Raw genomic sequence first — 18,685 nt, forward strand, 5'->3', positions numbered from 1 at the left:
CATTTCATCAGCATCAGTACCCTACATCCTCAAAGATCAAAATGAAATGTTTCACACCATATTAAATGAAAAATCTAATTCAAATAAATTGAGCTGACTCTTTTAAAAAATAGTCTCCCTAGACTATCTGGATTTTGGTTCCTCAGACCTGCCAGTGATGTGAAAAGGCAGCTGAAGCAGAGAGCTCTGCTCCTGTGTCTGCCACAGCCCTCTGCCTGCACAGGCAGCCTGGCATGTCCTCTGCATAGAGCCCAGACCCCAGCAAGATGATGTTATAGCCTGGTTTGCACCTGAAAAAGCTGGTTTTGACAATTCAGGTCATTGAGATTTGCCTTCCGGTCAAGGTAGAGGGCTGATGTTTCCTGTGCATCCACAAACGGTTCTACAACTCCATCCTTGTCCTTATAAATAGCTGATCACGGGCTGCCTGGAAAACTCATCATCCCTAGTGATACCCAGTAGTTTTAGGAAGGACCTTGGAAGACCTTGCCCACCTTTGGCTGCCAAGGCAGGAGGAGCATGCCAAGGTGACCAGGGCAAATGTGGTGTATTTAAGTCTGTCCACACACCAAGAGCTCCCTCAAGCACTGCCTTTATTCCTGTTTTTTCTTCTGGGTGCACTCAGGCACCGTTGATCCATCCTCCAGTGTGTTGGTGTGAGAAACCATGTAAGGAGTCAGTAAATTAAGCTTTTCTAAAACACAGCAGTAAGCAGTGAGAAGGAGAAAATTACTGCTCTAAAACTCTACTGCTTGTTATTAGGGGAGAGAAAATTTTTCTTCATCCATTTTTACTTCACACACCAAGCCAAGCTCTCCTGCCCCTCCCTTCTCTGTGTCTCTGCCTTTGCTTTCCATTCACTGGTATTTATCTCATTTCTTCCATCTTTTAGTAACAGGGAAGTTCTGTGAAACATGACTTTGCCTCAGTGGTCTATTGTCAAGCCTGCCTGGTGAAACATATTACAGATAGGAGCGAATAAAGCTAGGAGCAGGACTAAGGTGGGTCTGTCTGGATTTATTTCTCTCTTCTGTGTCTTGCTTTCTATTTTTTCTGTACCACAGCTGCCTGAATCCAGTCAGTTTCTAATGGGTAGACATCAGTGAGCCAGGGTTGGTTCATGAATCAGAGGGAGCTGAAATTCTGCAATGTTGAAGACCATTTTCAAAAGCAATCTTGTGGACCTTTTTTTTTCCAATTAAAAGTAGTGTCTAGCCACATTTATGCATGTAGCACATCTAGGACACATGGCCAAGTCCAAGATGTGAGGCCAGGCCAGTGCAACCCACCATGTCAGCTGTGTCACGCAACGCTGCAAGCTGGAAGAAAATATGAAGGAAAAACATCACCATTTTTTGATGCCTTCTTCCTTTCTAGGGAGGTTCTGGTGTGCCCCTGTATTGAACAGGTCTAAAGAGCCCATGTTCTTGAAAATTACAGCTCTTACCTCTATTTTGTCTTCCTACACAGTGGTTTGGGACAGGAACTACAAATATCTTATGCTGCTAAAATGAAAGGAAGGATCAGAAGGTTATCAACTACATTCAGAAACAGTTCTGAATGTATGTTCCTTTATGCCTTGGAGAAGGATACTTAGAGAGCATAATTTTCTAATTTTACATCCTACATGAGGAAAAGATGACCCTTCTGAAAAGAAATGGGACCTAAAATTTTGAGCCCCATCATCTGTATTTGCCTCAGCATCTTTGTATCTCAACATCGGCCGTGACTGGAGAACATGGGCAGCTGGAAAGTGGAGGTCGGCACTGGAGGAGGGCTTACTGACTCTCTCATTAAATAGCACACACAAATTGCAGTGATTTGAAAAGACCAGCAAAACTGGCTATTAGAATCACTGCTATGAAGCTGCAAAGCAGCCGCATATGGACAAAAACTTTTGCGTCACCATTGACTGGAGTTCACACAAACCTATTCTTCAGCACAGATGCAATGAAAGGTTTGAGCTATTTTCATGTGGCAGCAAATTGGGGGCATTTGCTGCATGAAGCACAATAACTGGCTCCCATTACCCAGTTTATGGGGTGAACTTCTGCACGCTCATTCAAATTCATCTGCTTGGCAAATTGGGAGCATTCGCTGGTTCATGAATCTCCAGATCTGTGAATGCGACCAGCTGGGGATGTCTGTGGGAGCGGGTTCTTTTCTTTTTTAGCTGCAGACATTAGTTTAGTAAAGCATGAACAGTGCCACAATACCAGTCACTAGTGTGGAGTCATAAATTGTTTCTCAGAATGCCTCTGGAAACAGGGCATGCCAAATTGTTTTACAGTGCATTTGTGATAACGGTGCTGAAGAAAATACCATTTAAATATGATTTTCCGCTATCATAGGAAAGGGACAAGGGAAGATCTAAAACAAATAATTAACACCTCCTGGATGACTCATGGATGACTGCCTGTGGAAGGACATGAGGAAAGTAAACAGCGGGATGGAAGGGGCTGGCTGGCTTTTCCTGGTAATCGGAAAACTTAATTTCTTCTTTAAGGAAAGCTCAAAATTATATTAAACTGAATGCTTATTGATTTCAATGGGGTTTGAATTGACATCTGGAAACTAGTACTGGTGAAAATTGCCAGGGAAAGCCCATCAGGACTGACATCTTTACAGCCACTATGGGTCACTGGAGATTGGAACCCCTTTTCTGAAATAACTTATAAGCTATCTGTATTATAAAGTGGAAAGAAAACTGCTGTCTTCTAAGGAGGGAGAAATGTTTTGTTAGGTGGCTTTACAAATATTTCAACAGACATTTCATTTTTTACTTTTAAAAACTTTTTCTTGAGGGTCCCCAACTTTTCTGGAGCCCAGGCCCTTGTGAGGGGAGCAGAGGAGGTGATGTGGGAGGTGAAGCCAGGGTTTCTGGCATCCTGCTCAGCCCAGAAACTCTGGTAGGTCCAGCTCTGGGACAGTCTTCTGGAGAGACCACCCAACGCTGGACAGACTGGGAGTCTGGACCCAGAAACTGGTTTTGGAGCCAGATCTCCCAGGGCCCACAGACTTTCAGTGATCACCATGGTCTGCCAAGGATATACAAACCTGTAAGCCCTGGAAAATACAGCTACTGAGCTGGTTTGTTACAGGGGAGTCTGTGCTCCCTTCCAGCTTACCACAACAGAAAATATGGCAGTTTTCCATTAGAATTTTATCGACATCTCTATGTTCCTGCAATGTGTTTCAGTGTTGAAGAACTGACCTTTTTCACGGAAGACATGATCTGTTGGAAAATTCCCAGATAGCTCTAAAGTTTGCAAATCCTGTTCACCACCAGCAGCAGTACGGAGCTTCCTCAGTGAACTCCTGGCCTGGCCTGCGGCTTCCTCATGGCCACTGGAGGTTGTTGTGGACTGCATTACGTGGACCACTTGTCTGATAGGTCCTGGATTGGCACCTTCTGTCATGTTGCACATAGACCACTAAAAACCAGAAAACAGTGAATTTTGAACCTTACTGACTGCATGGATTTAGCAGTGGTGGAGTACGAACTGCGGGTAAAGACAAGGTATTTAAATACCTGCTTCTTAACAAGGTCCATCCTGCTAAACAGTCACAAAATTATTATTAGGGAAGTAATAATTCCCTCAGCATAAAAGCAACAAGACACACATTTAATACTCTTTCTTATTAATATCACATCTTCTAACAGGCAAATCCTGACAGCTTATTATCAAACTTACAATGCCTTTGACCTAGGAGAAACAAGTTAAATAAGAGAGATCAGAGATGTCTTCCCAGGAGAACAGCTCACCCTTGAAGAAAACCCTTGCTTAAATTCCTGAACCATTTACATCCCATACGCATTTGTGAATTACTCCTTTACTGTGCACCTTATACCATATTTAGTAACCCCTCTTCCTTTGGCTATTGTACCCATAGCCCTCCCTGTCATGCACTAACACAAGGCACGTGGCATTGCCAAGCATTAGCATTGCAAATACCTTGGAAAACCCAGCCTCACTTCACTGGAGTCTTATAAGGTGATTTGCCATACAAATCCGTATTACATTGCACATTCAACATGTTAATACTCTAAGGTTAATTGTTCTTCTTCCTCTATTAGTGGGAAAAATATGCCCAGTCTTATGCTAAAGATGAAGCAAAACATCTTCATTTAACTCTTATGTCTAGTGTCCTATAATTTTTTTATCTGTGATGGAAATTGAGAGACATATGGTCCTTGAGTCAGGTCATGAACAGGTCACATCTACTTGAGATGCCACCTATCTTGCAACAGAGATGTGGCCAGCTGAGCTGTGGCACATGTCCCTGTCAGATACAGCCCTTCCCCAGGCTGGCTCTGAATGGAGTTCCATGGACTTACAGAAACCCCCTCACTCCCCACTAGGAAAATCTGCGCCGCACTGAGTCAGCCAGGCAACATGTGATCACAGCGGGGATTAAAGCACCAATTTCTCTTTTCTCATTGCTGTGACTTCTCTTTTCACGTCTCTAACAAAGGCTTCTCCTTCTCCTGGGAAGCCCTGCATGGAAGACTGGGAGGACTGGTCCTTGGCCATTCATCGCCTATGACTGGAATTGGCTTTCCAGTTCAGTACTGGGATAAGAAAGGAGTATCAAGGACCTTGAAAGGTGTTTAATGTGGTCTAACACTATGTGGGCTGTGAAGAAGCAGAGTTCTCCGAGTGCATCTATATACCCAGTCTACCAAGTCAGAGTTTTTACATGCGATTCCTGGTCCTGCTGACAGCCTGGCAGTGAGGCAGCACTAATTCAAACTGGGAAAGTTATGGTATCTGTGTATGTTCAGCAATTATTTGGATAACACAGTTAACAGAGCAAGGTAAGACAGAAAGAGAGCTCCCTGTGGCCTTTCAAATCTCAGACCTGCTGCATATGTCTGCCCTTTTGCTAAATAAATGCACTTAACGAACACAAAGAATGAGAGAATTTCCTGGCATTGATGGAGGTTTCTGTTTGCGACGCTGCTCTGGGAATTAGCGCTCCAAACCCCCAATGTGATAGAGAACCTTTCAGCTGCCTTTCTGCTGCTGGATGGGGCAGCTTCCAGGTAAACCAAAGAGGGGAGGAAGAGGAGAAAGGAAAAAAAAAAAAAAAAAAAAAAAAAAAAAAAGAGGAGATGGAAAAAAGATCTGTGTTACCATTATTAGGAGATACTGCTGCCCGAAACCTGCCTTGGCATGGCATGGAGGACCTGAGGCAGTACTTGCTGGGGAGAGGGCTCCTAAAACCCGTTAGCATGACCACAATGTCATTTTAGCACCCAGGTATGACGCTGCCTCCTGGGGAAGGTGAGAAGAGACTGAAAGATGACATTCTATCTCTTCTAATTTCTGTGGGACCCGTAAGCACAGCATTCATTCAGCAAGTAATAATAAATATGGTCTGAAGTGGCTCCAGCTGTTACAGCAGGTCTCAGAACCCTGTTAAGAGAAATTAGAGAGAAATCAAATAGAAAAGGGCCTGTCCAGAGGCAGCTGCAATGAGCTAGTAGCATTGGGTTTGTTTCCACATATGCTCAAGCAAATCCCACCTTTAAAACAAATCACCTGGAGTAGCTGCTTGAACCCTGCTGGTGCCAGCTCCTTCCAGGCATCCTTGCTCAGGACTTGAGCCCCGCCAAGCACCTGGCTGTCCCCGGCAGCTGCTGCTGTCCTCTCAGCCTGGTGAAATGCATGTCACTGCTGAATTTCTGCACAGGCTGAGGGGTTTTAGGTTTTACAGGCATGGAGAAGAACGGTGAGGATACAGGGGAAAAAGAGGTCGCTGATGGAGGGGATGCTCCTGCAGCCTGTTTAGCCATAAATTCCTGTGGGGAAGAGAGGAGGCTGCTGTTCATGGAGGAGATAAAGCCCTGTAGAGGAGAGGTGATTTAAGATACAGAACAAGAACAGGTTAAGCACAAATTTTAGTTGCAAATGAGGAGATTCCTTGATATATGATAAGGGATGTACTTTAACAGCCTGTCCTGGGGAACGGGGGAAAAGCCACTGCTTTTAAGACAGAGTTTAATAAGAGGGAAACAGAGGGAAGGGGACTTGACAACAGAGGAGACTCCTTTAATCCAACTCTTACTACATTCCTACCTCTGCCCCTCCCCTTGATACTCCAGTAATGGGCTTTCTTCATTTAATTATCATGTTATTAATTATCATGATAACAATAAAAGCAGCTGCACTGCTGTGGCTCTGTTGCTGGCCCCGCCACCCTCTGCTGTACACCCTGGCGAGATAATAGATTTCCACATCTGAATTCCATGTCTGAACAACATTTCTGGTAAGTAAAGGAGGATAATATTCACATTAATCCCAGGATCTTAGATGATCTTTATACTGTGAAGTGGTTGTGCTGCGGGAAAGCAAGGTTGAAGGATTGTGCACGAGGAGGGACGACTCAAGCAGAGATGGGAAGATTGATGTAACTGCAGATGGACATGTGAAGCATGCATGATGTGTTAGGGAAAACACATTTTATAAAACTCATACACAGTTTTTGAGTATTTTCTGGGCTACTATGGCTGGTGCCTTATTGCAACGGTTGTCGGTATCTTGCGCTTTAGAGGCTGAGAGGCCAGATGCAGCTATGGAGGGGCTAGTGCAGTGCCCTGTAATATAAGATTTCTGTTAGAGGGAACATGAAATCAAAACAATTGCTTCTTTCCAAGCACGTTGGGACTGGCAGAAGGTGCCACTGACACAAGTGCATGTTGCAGAGATACATCAGCTTCCTGGTGAGTAATGCTGCCACTGAGTCACTTGGCGAGAAAAATCCCACTCTGCAGAGGGCTCCGATGACCTAGACGAGTTGAATATACCGGTTGGCATGCCCCGGGCTTCAAGACGACTGTAAAACACCACAAAAATAACCCGCTGCTTTTATGTTGCCTTAGGCCAGTTTTGGGCTGAATGCCTGATCCGAGGCCCCTTTCTGTTCCTTTAAATAGAGCTGCATCGGGAAAAGCATCATGTTGGGTTGTCCTCACCAGCCACTTGCATTTGCTGTTAAGTCTCTGGAAGAAATGCTTGCTCCTGCCTCACCCAGGCTGGGATCCCTGCATAGAAAAATGGTTTTCTCCTGCGCGTTTGTTATATGCAGCTGTGTGAAACTCTCAGCCTGTTCAATTAAAGAGCCTGTTTTCCCATTAACTGTCTCCTTAGACAAATGTGAAGTGTATTTAATGTTCACTCAGGATGAAGCCAACATGTTTCTCCTGCTGTTTTACACTTTCTTCTTAGTAGGGATTTGTCGTCTCTGACTGTTCAAATACCTTGAAGTTCCCCAGCATTTACCATCAGGAAAAGGTAACAAGTGTGGTGACAAAGAGTGAGTGCCAGATGAGCCTGGGAAAATGGATTGCTTTAATAGATGTTACTGAGGCCCTTTTGCACCCTGCCTGACGCTGAGCAACCACCCCATCCATCACACTCACTCTGCCTGAGTAGCAGCACACCATCCAAGCTTTAACAGACCTTTTCTTCCCTCTTCCTATTAGGCAAAGTGCTGGACTGGATCCCTCACCTTTCCTGACAGTCTAGGGAGAGGCAGTTTAGAAAGCAGAAAATAAGCAACAGATCCTCTGCATCAGCTCGATGTTTTTATTAACATGCCCTGAGAATCAGCTTCTTCTTGCCACTGGTACCTTGCTGCACGCTAATATAATAACTGATGAAGTATCCTCTGAGCCTTTATTTTCCTTTTTTCCCCTTGTTTCTTCAGCAATGTTTTTCTGTGAATCAAGTCGCTGAGAAAATTGATGTAGATTCTCGTCTGTATGAAAATACTTTGCCCAAAATATGAGTCTCACACTGGGCTGATGTATTAATCCTTCTCTCCTGGACAGCGATAATCACTCTCTGTCGTTTTTCAAGCTGCAATTCAGCACTTCTGCATTTGCCACTTGCTGCCTTTCAGCAAGTTTGGTATTGGCACCAAAATGGGGCAAGGGAAGGGAGGGAGGAGGAGGATGAAACTCCTCTGGGCCTGATCCTGGCCTCACCTGCATTGTTAAGATGTACAATGAGTAACTTTTTACCAGTACCCTCAAGCTAAAGCAGCCTCAGAGTCCACAGCAGCTCTGGTCCCTGATTTCTCATCTTGCTCCAGCCTTGTCTAAAAGAGCACAGATGACAGTCAATACTTCGCCCCCACAAGAGGAAATTTCTGGCTAGTGCTACCAGCGTCATAAACTTACAGAAACACCAGGAAGACTCCTAACCATGTCAGCAGCTAAAAGAGCACAGATGACAGTGTGTTTGCTTGGGACCAGTCTGCCTCAGTGGGACCGACCAGGCTTGATGGGACCAGCCTGGCACCTCTTCCTGAGTTCTGGGTGCAAGGGAGCAGCTGTTCCTCTTGGCCGGGGTGGAGGCTCCTGGGTGCTTTGCATTATCAGTAAATAAAGAGCAAGCGAAGTGCAAGCAGCTGGTGTGACCTGAACTGAAGTGCTTCAGTCTTTGCCCCATTCTGGCCTGAAGGCAGCGGTCCTGCCCCTGGAGCCTTGCAAGCAGGAGGAGCCCCCTCACTGTGTTGCTGTTTCCCCTGCAGAGCCCCTTTGCTGGGTGCTGAGATGGTTTTGAGCTGACATGAGAGGAACCCTGGGAGCACTCGGTTGCTTTGTGCCCTGAGATCAGGACCCAGCTCTTCAGTAAAATAAGTCCTGATTTATCCCTGCAGATAAATATCTTCAGCTCAGAAGGACTCCATCACTGTCAAGAGTGAGGCACTTCCCCAACAAGTGGCAATAAAAACCTTTATAGCACTTGCTCAGCATGACAAATCCTCTTTATCCTCTTTCAGTGGTGGCTTTATTGCCTCTTCCCCGTGGGGGCTGTACTAGTCAGCCCAATCATACTGTTGGGATTGTTGTGGATGAAGCGTTGATGGCTCCATCCTGGACTATGGCCACAAGGCAAGTCTCTGGTGTGTTATGCAGTTCCAGCATAAGCACTACTTGTTCCCAGTCCCTGTTGGTCCATAGATCCAGGTATTGTGAAGATTCGGGTCTAAGCAGTTCTGTTTTGAACTGAAATGGAAATTAATCTGGTAACAATCAAGAGCATGCCTTAAGGGCGGACCATTTTTTTTCTAAGGTTTCAGCTTGAAATACTAAGTTCCTGCTCTGTCCTCTGCAGATGTTGCTAGCTGGAACTACACCCTACTGATCTTAGCGGAAAAGGGAATTGGAGCTACAGCTCATGCCAGGATGAGGGGATGTTAACTCTTTTTGTACACCCAGGATGCAAAGCATCTGTCAATACTTCACCCCCTCAAGAGGAAATTTCTGGCTAGTGCTACCAGCGTCATAAACTTACAGAAACACCAGGAAGACTCCTAACCATGTCAGCAGCTGAAAACCCCAATGGGTTACCCTGAAGTTCTCCTGTCTCCTATGGTACCATGTTTCCTATAGCATCTGGCCTTGAAAGCAAGCACAGATGGTGGGTCTGGTGACCCAGAGAGGGGAGGAAGATGTGAAAGAGTTCTTGAAGATCGGCCATTAACAGGTTCATCTGTCTTCATTTCAGGCACGTGGCGCATGGGGAGAACATCTGCACTCAGAGCTATGTTGCAATGGCTTGGAGTCATTACTGATGGGATAAGCAAGAAGGTAACTAAACTGAAGCATCTGAGGGACAGCAAAGCTGAGTGACATCCAGGTGAAGAGATTTCGAATAATCGGGCTTGCCAATACTGTGAACACAAGGGGTAAAGGTTACCTAAGAGAGGTGCCACTGGAGGGGGCAATGTCTGTCAGGTCTGGATGACAGGCAGTCCAAACTTGGTGCATTCTCATGCCATCCATGGTATGGTGGGTCCTCCGGCCTCATGTTTGCAGGTGAGCCGGCACCACTGCTGTTGAATTCCTTAGGTAAGGTTAAGATCTTAAGGGGTTGGGGGGAGGGTGTTTTTTGGTAGAGCTGCCTTCTTCAGGACCCCTGGTCAGGTCTCAATTGACAGCAGGTTTTGCAAAGTCTCTGCTCTTCATCCCTGTGCCCCCAGCAAGGGCTTTGCATTGGAGCTGACGAGGAGGGACAGCTTTCCCTGAGGAGATGCAATGGGTGGCAGCGGTGCCTGCGCTTTCAGCACATGGGAACTGGAGCATCCAGCAGCGGTGTGGAGGGAGGGAGGAATCACACAACCGAGCACTGGCCTGTTACCATCATGGCTCTTTCATCACTTCTGTTTCACGATACTTAAGCAAGCTTTACCAGCTCCATCCTTTATTTGTTTGTTTGTTTCTCAATCTTTCCCCTGCAGACAATGCAATAAACTGGGACTTCTCTTGTACTCGGGGCTCACTTAGATGGGAAACCTCCAGTGATAGCAGAGGTTCCGTGATTTCCACCTCCCTGATCCTGCCTGTGACAGGACCCCAGCAACAGGCAGGGCTGGCAGTGGAGGGGATTATTTCACCTGCTGCAGCCTTGCTGCTCATTTACAGCAGTCCCAGCTCTCCCTCTCCAGAAACAAGCTCCAGGGCTTCCCTGACCTCACCTTTGTTTCCTACTGGCTTTCTGGTTTTCGCATTCCTTTGTCTGCTGGCTTAGCTTATGAACTAGTTGTTTGAGATATCCCAGTACTTGAACCTTACTAAGATTGCTAAGAGCATCTCTTGAGCTTTTGAAAGGCTTCTTAATTGTAAATAAAGTTAAATCCTTCTATATCTGCAAAGACCTATGTAGATTATGAAATAACTCACTGTGGTCAGATACCAGGTTACTCTGCACAACCCCGCAGCATTGTCGAGCAGACGACCTCAGTGCTTTTTACCTTCGAGGCACAGGGTTTCCTTGACCACCTTTCCCAATGTTTTGAGAGACCATTGGGAACCTCAGAGTGAAATCACTGACTGTGGTGTGGGATCCTCCAGCTCCCCAGCCCAAGGCATTCCCACTTGAACCAACATTTATTAGCATCAGCAGACTTATCAGCAGCATGTTCCAAAATTTGGTGTTAGCAATGGTAGTAGACAGAGACCATCAACATTGGATTAGTCCAACAGTAGAGAGGGCCTAATTAACATTACTTTTGCTTATATTGCCATCTTAGAAATTATTATGGAAAATTGCAGGTGTTCTTGAGCAGGGGTCAAGAGGCAGAACTAACGTAACTTTTATTACTGGCTTCGACGCAGCACTTTTCCGTCAAAGCATCAGCCTGTTTCCTTGTTGGTTCATTTGCTTTTAATGTGGTCTGGAGTCACAGAGCCACCAATGAAAACTTGGAGAATCCTCACCTTCCACTGAGGTTTTAAGCTCACCTACTGAATGTATTAATTTCTCAAGCATATCTTCACTCATATTTTGTAAAATACCATTTCCTAATATTATCATCTAATCAAATCTTGTTCTTATGCTGTGCAGAGCAGGCAGCTCTGTCTCCTTACAGCCAAGGTCTATTTCTTTCCACACCTTGCAGCTCTGCTATGGAGAAATGTTTTCCTAGGAAAGGCTAGGAGTGAAATCAGAAATACCTTACCTGAAGCACACACCAATATCCTGCTGCTGCTCTGCAACCTTCCAAGGAAAGGAAGAGAAAACTGCAGCCCAGGCATTGAGAAATCGCTGTCAGATGCCTGTTGCTCCACAATTATTTGCTGCAAGCCAGACTAACTAGTCACTGTCAAGTCAGGGAAGATGTTCCTTGAAGGCTTGATTTAATAGAAACGCAATTTGTCTCATGGGTCAGCAAAATAGGTTGAGGATGACCTACAATTTTGTGTCCGGGGGAGCTTTGAAACTTGTCCAGGATGCCCAGTTTCATATTCAATGCAGAATATAAGCAAGTGGCAGATGCTGCCAGCCACAGACACTGCTTGTCCTTTAATGTATGGGGTGTGACAAAAGCATGGCCCAGGTCCCTGCTGAGCGGGGTTGCTTGCCCTGCCTCACGCCAGCTGTGCACAAACCCCTGTGCCCGTGCACCAGAGCGTCTGTTCTCAACAGCAGTTGGTGCCCAAAGGCAATTTTTTGGGTGGTATTTGGCCAAAAGCAACGTGTGAAACAAGTCTGATGCACTACCTCAGCTAATTTCCTGGTGGGTTAAGTAAAATGTAAGTAATGTTCATTCAGAGTCAGGGAATAGTTGGGATTATGAAAGCATCAGCTATGAGCCCCATCTGCACAGTGCTTGGTTTTACTCACTGGAGTGAAAGGGGGAACATGAAATCTCTAATGATTTTTGCAAGATCTAGAGTTCCTTACCAGTAACTGCCAGAGCTCTCTGGGACATATTGTCCCATGGGACTTTCTGCAGTTTCAAAAACACCAAATGGCTCTTTCTGAATCATGAATAACACCCAAAATCATCAGTTTTCCTGCAAGTTGAAGCTTGAGAAAGACCTCTTCACTCAGGTCTGTTGAAATGTTTTTAAATAGTAGACTAAATAGGTGGTTAAATGGTTAAATAGATGGTTAAATAAATGGTTTTGAATCATTCTTCATAATTGCAGCCTCTTAAAATTCATCATGTTCAAAAAGTAAAAGCAGATATTTTTGCTTAGAAAATATTGAAATACAATATTTTTATAATTTCACACTATATTGCGGTAAATGTGATTGAATTAGCTTTAATTGAAAATGTCCCTCTCCCTTGAACAGTTTTGATTTCAGTAACTGGTATTTACTCAGTGGAAAAGATTTAATGGAAAACCCTCACACGGATCCAATCAGATCTCTACGAGAAAGTGACAAACAAAACTTTTTTTTACAATAAATTCTCCGTGATTTGAGTTTTGAATATAGCCTGTATACAGATTGAGAAGTGTAACTGTGTATATACGTACAGATGTCAGAATATAGAATATTATATGATAAGGCTGCTCATCTGCTCAGGAATATTTCATTCCCAAAATTAAACAAGTAAGCAAAAAAAAATGTTTTGCTGACATAGTACAGTGTCAGACATGAGCATGCAGGGACGAGTAGCCTGAAATTGCGAAGTGTTTTGTCTTAAGAGCTTTAATGTGGGAATGTAGGAATTTCATATTTAGGGATTGGGGCTGAATTGAGCAACAGAGTTTGGATCTTTTAAGTTTTGGGTGTTTAATGATGTTTGGTCACCAGCTGAACACCGACTGCTCCAGGATGAGGGTTTGTTTTGGTTTTGCCTAGCCTTAAAAGGAGTTAGATAAACCCAGAAAGTTTCTTTTTAGAAATCAGAAACTTTGGTTTTTGGAAGAGCCCCACAAATTCTACTGGAGATAGGGTGTGCAAGTTTTGAGATTTTTGTAGCAAAACTATTTATTGTCAGCTACAGCTGAGCATGGCTATTGCTATTAACTATTTTTCTTCTTTCAACTCATTTATTTGAAAAACCCTTCCACCATTTTAAAGTGCTCAAACATAAGCACTAATTTTTTATTCTGATTTCATTTAAAAAATAAAATAATTCCATTTGCTCCAAATTACTTTGTTTCATATTTTGCATTTTCTGAACTGCCAGACCTAACTCTTAGGAAATCAGTTATTCACACAGCTCTTGCGATGTCTAATAAGCTACAAGAAGAGCATAAGAAAAAAAGCCCACGAAGTGAAATCCGAGGAGGGAGAGCAAAATAAAGTTCAAAAATTACTCTGATTCCTTTTCCCCTTTCAGTTCACTCAGTCACCTGAGCAACAGATCACCCTGCAGGGAGAAGAAAATGCAGTTATCACTCTGCTGTAGCACAGCAAAGGCTAAAAAAAAAATTGACTTAACACAGAAACCAGAATAATTTGCAGAATATGTGAGCAGGGTTGTAAGGAGACTCCAGCATGTGCAGCAGCAGAAGTGAAGTTAACAAAAAAAGACTTCCCTTTGAAACTTTATAGGCCTTATTGTAAACAGCCAGTGACAAATTTATTTTAAAAATTATTAAAAAAAAAATCCTGTCAGGAAGCTCTTAAGTCAGCTGCAGTATTTTCCCCCAGATAGCGCAGAGTTATCCATTTTGCTGTGGTTCTGCCTAACTGTGATCCTGTAAGAAATATCCCCAGTTGTTCAATAAATAATAATGTTACAGAATTTAAAATAAGAAACTAGATTATTAAAGTTACAAATCTTTGTGGTCTTTATATCTTTAATAAAACATTTATCTATTAATAATGGATACTGTTTCTACTCAACTCGTGCTTTAAATGGAAAAAATAAAATAAAATAAATGACCATTGGAAAATTGCCAATATTTCTTTATCCTCCCCAGCCAAGGCTGACAAAAATGCAGTTACATTGATAAACTGTTCATCATTTACAAAGGTTTAAAAATTTTAACAGCTCTACGTAAATTGAGGACTAGATGTTTAGCCTTGGAGGCATGCAACAGGAAAAAGTAATCTGGAGCGTCCATAGAGATAAATGTTATAACTTCATAGCCCTTTGCGCATAGTTAATGGAACAGCTTGGCTCATATGGAACACAATGCACACATCAATACAGCATTAAACTTTAATGAACATCATGCCAGGAGACCTCGGGGCAGTTGTACCTTGAATGTTTGTTAGCTGAAGTCATCCTAATGGAATAATAATGTATTATGAAGAGGTTGACAATAATTTCTAAATTGCAGGATAAATAAATATAGATATATGTATATATGAGGTGTGCACGTGCATGTAGGTGTGTGCAAGTAGATATTTATCTATTTGTTTATGTATCTATGTGGGTGCATACGCCATGAGTCTCAGGACGTCGATGGAATGACGTAGCCAGAGAAGTTCACAGCAGCATCCCTCTAAGACGTGGAAAGCAGAGAGAAATTTCCATCTCCCTGAGTTTATCCACCTGGGACACATTTTCAAGGGGCCTCTCTTAAGACATTTGCAGACTTTGCAAGATACAGACCGAGCACCATCATTTCTGTATTTATGAGCATGAAGGCCCTTCTGTGCGCTCCCAAGGCACACATCTTGGTCAGTCCTTTCTTGGTGTTGCCCATCTGTCACGTTGGCAGTGTCCCTTTGACCGCATCTGCCTAAAGAAGGACCTCAGTATACGGATCATGTAATTAGCCAGGCAATGGGGCAGTTTGGGAAAATACAGTCTTTTTGGGTTTCATGTGCAAATGGGTGACTGCAAATATTGAAAATGCCTGGTGTATTGAACTGGCAGGTAAACTCAAGCAAATCAAATGTCTTCATCTAGGCAGCCCAAAAGTCAGTAAGAGAGTCGGGAACTGCTCCAAGATGTCCTCCCACCCACCTCCTCCACCAGACCTCTCACAGGGGCATGGCTTTCAGAGCAAAGCCATGCCTACCTAAATCTTCAGAAATATTAGGCTGAATTCAGCAAACTCACCGACGCTCTAATGAAGTCAGCAAGGAGCAGCAGAGCTAGAGCACAGTGATGCTTAGTGTGAAGACGTATTGCAGCTTCAGGTTCTTCATCCGTCATCCTGGAATCCCATTATTTATGGGATGAAGATGTGATTGTTAATTATACCTCTTCTAGGGCTCTTCTTTGACAGAAGTCACCACCTACACAGCCCCAGTGTGGCGGGAGGGCTCAGCATGCCAATCCAGCTGAAGGTATCAGTGACATAGCGTCATGTTATTCTTTACTTTTAATGAGTAAGATATGCTGTGAGTGACCTGCCCTTTCTGGCTGCAAGGGAACATTCATCCAATTGTCTGCGGATGATAATTGCAGATGATTATCAGCCCTGTACTCAAAATAGCAGTCTGACCCAAATGAGAATATTTTCCATGTGTCTGAAAGTGTCTTGTTTTCTCCTTCAGAAAAAAAATGAACAGGGAAAAATTCTTTTGTTTTTTTTTAGCAAAATGTTCAAGTATTGGTTTTGAAATGCCATAAATATTTACAGTAAGATGGAACTCTCTTTACCCACAAAATAAAGATTTCAAAGCCTGAAAAGTGGAAGGAGGAGAAGACAGGTTTTCAATTTTTCAGTTTTGTCAGGGGAAAATATACCACAAAAAGTTTGATTTTAAAAAGAAAATTCAAATAATTCCATGAAAATGAAGTAATATGAGCCTGGCCTTTAACAATAAGGAACAACAGGCCCAGAGGAAAGGAAAAGAACACAAGGAGTGTTTACAGGAAACACAAGTTTGCCTTGGCTGCTACAAAAAGCTTGTGACCTTGCTGCAGCTGCGACGTGCCAGCAGCCATGCGCGAATGGACGTGCAGGGTTTGCCAGGATCGCACCACACTTTGCAGCTTTGCAGCCCGTAGCGATTACCCTGTGGCGGGCTTTATCTGCTCCCGCAGCTCCTGTCTGTCCTGATGTTCACAGCTGCAGTTTTGTCCCTATTCCCTCCTCACTGGCACTCCGGGCTGTGTTTTCGGCTGTGATGCTCTGCTGAGCTTCTGTCCAACCCTCGCTCTTGCAATGGCTGAGCTCTCCACCTGCGCCCGTCCCATGCACAGCGTGGCATGGCCCATCTTTGCAGCTCAAAATAGGTCTGTTGCAGGTGTGCGAAGAGCACAGTGCCAAGCATCATTTGGGAAGCTATGTGTCACCTCACACAGAGCAAAATGAATGGTTAAATGGAGATATTGAAGGTTAAATACTGGCGTAATCAGCATCTGCCTGGGAATCGACAGATTCCCTCCAAGTGAAGGGAGAATGAGAGAGACACACACAAAGGCAGTTATTATTTACTGTTTTTTATTTCTTGAAGGGTATGCAAATGCTCAGCAAACTTTTGCTGACACTGCTTGACAAAGGCAAACACCCAAGAGCAGAGGGTTCAAGCTTGAAAGAAGAGAATTATTTTAAGCTGCTCCTACAAGGTGTCTGCGTAGGGGCATGTGTTGCTCGGTGCTTTCTTCTGTATCCCTAAAGCTTTCAAAGGCTGTTGTGACTTTGTGAGCACCTAGGACTCAGGTGCATCCAGCAGTGCAATGCCCATGGAGTACAGCCTGCCTGACGGAGCCGAGCGTGGCTGGAAGGACAGACAACTTGAGTAAGACACTCCTGTGCACCAGCGGGACTAACGCAGCCCCTTCTGCCCATTCCACTGACACTGTACTTATTCTAGGGGCTGCATCACATTACCATGGTATCTATGTTTGGTTTCACTGGAGGAATCTTATTAGTTACTGTTTGATTAAAAGGCATAAAAATACAACTACCCTGAGGAGCACATCTGGAGGAAAACTAACTCAGAGATAATTTCTTATTTTGGTTGACACGCAGCCAAGCTGACAACCCTGCACTGGTCACTTTACAGACCTGAACCTTCTTCACGGGGCTTCGGTTGTACTGTTATCCAGAGCAGCATATATTTAATACCATATCTCCAATGGTAATTGCTGCATTACAGTTGTAGGTGGCAGAGGATGACCACGAAGGATGACCTGTACGCTCTGGAGGTGGATCTGATGGAAAGACTCAGGTTTGCAACATAGCAGAAAAATTCTGGTGACATCTAATGCTGCAATGCCTGGCAGCTGCTGGCATTTTCTTTCACAGTGTTTGCTGGCGCAGTAGAAAGGGCCATCTACTGTGGCTCAGTGCCTGGCATGGCCCAGACACAACACAAACTGGGGTCTCTAAGGCGTAATAATGAAATAGTACTAGAATCAAACATGCTTTTTACTGCTGTTGCAGATAGGTCTGAGGACACTTCAGATTATCTGCAATTACATTAAGAATGTAGCCTGTGAAATCAGACTAAAGTAGGTGATGTGTATGGTGACAGCAGCATTTTTTAGATATGAAGCTGATGCAGCTCAATATTTGGGGCAACCGTACATGTGCTTTAAAGGCCTTTGTCCAGATGTTCAACATAATAAAACAAAGCTGCTGAAACTGCGCTGGAGTTAGGCCCAATCCCAGCTGAGATAACATTAAGCTGCTGGGCCTCCCTTGTGACAGCATCATAGTGACAGCTGGGAAATGGTTAATGACAATTTTTTTTTTAACATGCTGACGCTGAAACTGCCTCAGCATCAGAAGGAGTGAGAGGGGTGGGCTCCTAGCCTGCGCATGAGGACATGCAACTACAGAGGAAAGTTGGTGTGACTCCAACTTGGACCAGGAAAGGTGGTAAGTTGTTTTTTTTCCCCAAGACATTTTCTCCTTGAAAGATGTTACCCACAGCTGGAAAGCATTTGGCCGTGACTGCTGTGCACACAGTGCATGAAATAGCAGAGTGATACTGCAGAACAGAAATGGAGAGCATCTGTGGAAAGAAACTGGCAGACTGAGGACAGTGCTGGGCCAAAAATAACGTTTGTTTCTGCATAAACACCACAGAAAAGTTAAGGATGATAGCACATATCTGTAACTAAAGTTAAAGCATGTCATAGAGTGCTGCGGTTACTACACAAACAAGCATTAGAAACCCAGGAGTTAAGTGTAAGGAAAATAGGAAAATACATCACATCCAGATTATTAAGGGCTGTAGTTCCTAAATAAGTTCCCTGTACTGGGGCACACAATTTTGATTACATGACGGTGATATTTATTCCTACAGACTGAACTGAGAGAGTTTTAAAGAAGCCATAGTTAGTTTTGTTTCTGTTTTCACGTTTCACTATGTCACGGGTTGAGGCTGGGCCGGCCACTAACAAATGACAGACTCTCTCTATTAACCCCTCTCCCCTCCCAAAAGGGAATGGGAAGAGAGAACAAGGGAGAGAGACTTTACAGTTTGGAAAAGAAAACTGAAACAGCTTTAATGAAACAGTATCAATAAAAGAAAAGCTAAGAATAAGCAAATAATGAAATGTATACAATATGTAC

The sequence above is a fragment of the Leptosomus discolor genome, chromosome 17 (genome assembly GCF_034619465.1).
Source record: "Leptosomus discolor isolate bLepDis1 chromosome 17, bLepDis1.hap2, whole genome shotgun sequence".
In the NCBI taxonomy this organism is placed as follows: domain Eukaryota; kingdom Metazoa; phylum Chordata; class Aves; order Leptosomiformes; family Leptosomidae; genus Leptosomus; species Leptosomus discolor.